Below are 5,014 nucleotides of genomic sequence, written 5' to 3'. Positions count from 1 at the left end.
AAAGAATAATATGTGGCTAATGAAGAGGATAGGAGAAGGAATAAGGGTTTATTTAGTGGGGTTTAGGGTTTTTTTTAGGTACTTGCAAAAAGAAAAAAATCAATAATTAATGAGAAAAAATACTGAACAAATAAATAAAAATAATTTAAATTAAATAGATTAAGTTAGAATGCTTAGGTTACCTCCCAACAAGTGCTTCTTTGTAGTCATTAACTTGACTGTCTCAAAATTAAGCAGTGTCAAGGAAGTTATTGAGGACTTTTGATGATCAATTTGGCCTCCCCAATAATGCTTCAATCTTTTCCCATTATCTTTAAATGTTAGACCATCGTTTCACACCACTTCGACTGCTCCATGAGGAAACACTTTAGTGATTATGAATGGCCCAGACCTCTTCGATTTAAGCTTGCCTAGAAACAATTTCAAGCAAGAATTATAAAGCAACACATATTGGCCCAACTCAAAGTGACGATACATTATTTTCTTGTCATGCCACTATTTTGTCTTCTCCTTATAAAGTTTGGCGTTCACATAAGCTTCAAGTCTAAATTCGTCAAGTTCATGCAATTGCAAAAACCTTTTCTCACCAGCAGTTTGCATATCAAAATTCAATTCTTAATGGCCCAATAAGCATTGTGCTTAAGCTCCACTAGAAGGTGACAAGCTTTGCCAAAGACTAACTTGCATGGAGACATGCTAATTAGAGTCTTGTAAGCAGTTCAATATGCCCAAAGTGCATCATCTAATCTACTTGCCTAATCTTTCCTTGATGGACACACGGTTTTTGCCAAAATCCTTTTGATTTCTACATTGGACACTTTCACTTAGAGACTAATTTAAGGATGGTAAGCAGTTGTAAGCTTGTATGTAACACCATATTTTCTAATAAGTGCATCAAAATATTTGTTACAAAAGTGACTACCCCCATCACTTATGATTACCTATGGAGTGCCAAATTGAGTGAAGATATTTTTCTTCATGAAATTCATCACCACCTTGGAATCATTAGTAGGAAAAGTTGTTGCTTCAACCCACTTGGAGGCATAATCAAATGAAACCAATATGCTTTCATTGTTGGAGGAAAGTATGAATGGACACATGAAGTCAATACCTCACACATAAAAAATCTCTACTTCAAGGATGTTGTTGAAAGGCATCTCGTGTCTTCATGATATGTTACCCACCTTTTGGCATCTGCCACATTGTAAAACAAAATAGTGATCATCTTTAAACAATGTAGGCCAATACAAACCTGATTGTAAAACTTTAGCAGTAGTTCTATCTTTCCAAAGTGTCTTCAATAATCTGAAAAATGGCAATGTTGAAGTACATTTTGGATTTCTTCCTCTGGGACACATCATTTAAAAATCTAGTCTTTGCAATGCTTAAACAAGAAAGGCTCATCCTAATAATAAAATTTAACATCATGTAAAAATTTCTCTTTTTAATTAAATTAAAATAAGGAGGAAGAATATTGCTTACCAAAAAATTCACAAAATTAACATACCAAGGAAGTGATGTCTTACCAATTTGAAGAAGTTGTTCATTCGAAAAGGTTTCATTGATTGAGGTTGAGTCTCCACTATGAGCTTCATTATCTAGTCTTGATAAGTGGTTTGCCACTTGATTTTCTGTTCCTTTTTTGTCACGAATCTCTAAATCAAACTCTTATAGCAGAAAAGTCCATCTTATCAATCTTAGCTTAGCATCTTTCTTGACAATCAAATAGTTAATTGCTAAACGATCCCTGTAAATAGGAGTGAAATTTGTCAAAAGCAAAATCTACAACCAGAAGCTCCTTTTCTGTTGTTATGTAATTTTTTTGTGCCTCATTCAAGGTATTGCTAGCATAGTAAATTGAATGAAAGATTTTTCCTTTCTTTTGTCCTTTAACAACACCCATTGCATAGTCACTTGCATCACACATGAGCTCAAAAAGAAGATTCCAATCTATATATATGACGATTGGTGTAGAAATCAATCTTTTCTTCAATTCTTCAAATGCAGCAAGGCAAGCTTCATCAAATTTAAATGGCACATCTTTTTTCAATAGATTACAAAACAGTTTTGAAATCTTTAAAAAATCCTTGATGAATCTCCTATAAAATCCAACATGACCAAGAAAAATTATGATAATTTTTACATTTGTTGAAGGTGGAAGCTTTTCAATTGTCTCAATTTTTGCCTTGTCTACCTCAATATCTCTACTATATATTTTCTGCCTAAGAACTACGCCTTCTTGCACAATAAAGTGACATTTTTCCCAATTCAACACTAAATTTGTTTTTTCACATCTTTTGAGTAACCTAGCAAGATTCATGAGACAATCATCAAAAGTATTTCCAAAAATAGAAAAATCATCCATAACTACCTCTAAACATTGCTCCATCATGTCTGTGAATATGACCATCATGCATCTCTGAAAAGTGTCAGGGGCATTAGATAATCTAAATGGCATTCTTCTAAATGAAAAAGTACCATAAGGGCATATAAAGGTGATCTTTTCTTAATCTTCAAAGGCAATGACAATTTGATTGTGCCCTGAATAACCATCCAAGAAGCAATAATATTCCTCACCAGCCAATCTATGTAACATTTGATCAAGGAACGTCAGAGGGAAGTGATCCTTCCTTGTAGCTTTGTTAAGCTTGAGATAATTCATGCAAACTCTCCATCCAGTCACTGTTCTTATAGGAATCAGCTCAATGTTTTAATTGGAGACCATAGTCATTCCCCCTTTCTTTGGTACACATTAGACTAGACTTACCCATATGCTATCAAAAATTGGATAAAGAATTCCAACATCCAACCATTTAATGATTTCTTTCTTGACCACTTCTTTCATGATAGGATTAAGTCTTCTTTGATGTTCAATGGTGGCCTTGTGGTTGTCCTCAAAAAAGATCTTATGCATACAAATGGAAAGGCTAACTCCCTTAATATCTATAATGGTCCATCCTATTGCTTTCTTGAATTCTCTAAGTACTCTCAATAGCTTGTTTCTTGCATGTTAATAAGAAAAGCAAAAATAATAACTCGAAGAGTATAATAGTTCCCAAGAAAAGCATACTTTAAGTGACTTGGCAAAGGTTTTAGTTCCAAGGTAGGTGGTTCTTCAATGGAGGGCTTGGAAGCTGGCATTAAAGGACTTGAAACATCTAAAGACTCAAATTGATGATTAGATTTAAATCTTGAGTGAGCAACCAAAAAATTTGAGTATTCAAGAAATTTAACATCATCTCTATCAGAATTAGCACATAAGCATGCTTCAAATGGGTCAATGGGATATGCTTCTAAAAATACCTCAATTGTTCAATTACTTACCACTTACATAGAGAAACATTCTTCAGATTTCATGGGAAATTTTAAAGATCTAAAAAATATTGAGTGTTATTTGTTGGTATTGAACTTGCACGGTAAGTTCATCTTTCTCCATATCAATTAAAGCTTTAGCTATTGTGAAGAATGGTCTTCCAAGGATGATTAGAATTTACTTATCTTCATCCATGTCGAGAATTATAAAATCAGCTAGAAAAATAAATTTATCTAGTTTGACAATAACATCTTCAGTAGTTCCCTTTGGGTAAACATAAGAATGATCAACCAATTTTAGTGTAACAAAAGTGGGTTTGCATTGCCCTAAACCAAGTTTCTTAAAGATTGATAATAGCATCAAATTTACACTTTCACTTAAATCACTTAATGCTTTAGCATAAAATAAATTACCAATAGTGTAAGGGATTGTAAAAATGCTAGGATCCTTGAGTTTTGATGGTAATTTATTTTGGAGGATTGCACTACATTCCTCTATAAGAGAAACAGTTTTATACTCAACCAATTTTCTCTTCTTGGAAAGTTGTCTTTCAAGAACTTGACCTAACTTGGGATTTGGTCCAAAGTTTCAACAAAAGAATATTTATGTGTAGTTTCTTGAAAACAATGAAAAATTTCTTAAACTTCTTATCAAGCTTTTTCTTTTGCAGCCTTTGAGAGAAAGGTGGTCAAGGATGGTTGATTAGAGAAGTCATTTGATTTTCAGCTTTTTCTTCTTTTTTCTTTTCAACTTCAACAATTACCTCTTCATCATCAAGATGCTTTTTTGAAGATTCAATTGATTTTTCACTTGCCCCTTCAACTTCTTTTCCATTTCTTAAAGTGATTGCCTTGCATTGTTCCCTAGCTCTAGGGTTGGCTTGAGTATCACTTGGCAAGGTACCTTGGGGTCTATTATTGATTGAGTTAACAAGTTGTCCCACTTGAGTCTCAAGATTGCGAAATTAATGCTGCTTGACTTTAAATTATGCCATCATTTTTTGCCATATATTGTATGAGAATATCTTCCAAGGTAGGCTTCTTTTTAAGGTAAGAAGTCTAGCTTGTTATGGAAAGCCAAGAGGGATGTTTGGCCTTCGATTTAAAGGTCCAACATTGTTGTTCCATGAAAAATTAGGATGGTTCCTCCAACCAAGATTATAAGTGTTGGAATATGGATTATTCTATTGTCTATTAAAGTTCCCAACAAACTGAACTCCTTCAGACTTAGATGGACATTTATCACTTGAATGGCTATCTCCACACAAATCACAAGTTATAAAGAAGTTTCGGATAGCATTAACTCCCATTGTGTCAAGTCTCTTTGTCAAAGTAGATATTTGTGCAGTTAAGGCACTAACTGCATTAATCTCATAAACACTAGTAGTTTTTCTGGAACCAGATTTTTCTGAAGGCCATTGGTAATTATAAAAAGCCATCTCTTCTAACAAATTATAAACTTCATTAGGATTCTTACCCATTAATGCCCCACTAGTAGCAGTAGGAGTGTGCATGGCTCGGTTTTATCGGTTTCGGTTCGATTTTTACCAAAAAATGACCAAAAATTTTCAGCATTATAACCGACTGAACCACACAAAACATAATGTCGGTTTCGATCAGTTTTTAGAAGTCTCGTTTCGATCGGTTCAGTCAGTTTTTTAGGGTGAGTTGACTTCAATTTTGGGTTGACTTGGATTGTGAT

At 33.7% G+C, this 5,014-nt stretch overlaps 1 pseudogene; it reads right to left on the bottom strand.

The window, feature by feature from the left end:
• Nucleotides 1-719: 719 nt before the first annotated feature.
• LOC149526324 (uncharacterized) lies at nt 720-1,358 on the bottom strand (annotated as a pseudogene).
• Nucleotides 1,359-5,014: the final 3,656 nt, after the last annotated feature.

This window comes from Theobroma umbraticum, unplaced genomic scaffold (assembly GCF_002168275.2).
Source record: "Theobroma umbraticum cultivar Fairchild unplaced genomic scaffold, ASM216827v3 scaffold_2.0, whole genome shotgun sequence".
NCBI classification, from domain to species: Eukaryota; Viridiplantae; Streptophyta; class Magnoliopsida; order Malvales; family Malvaceae; genus Theobroma; species Theobroma umbraticum.
This window is presented reverse-complemented; position numbering and strand designations above follow the sequence as displayed.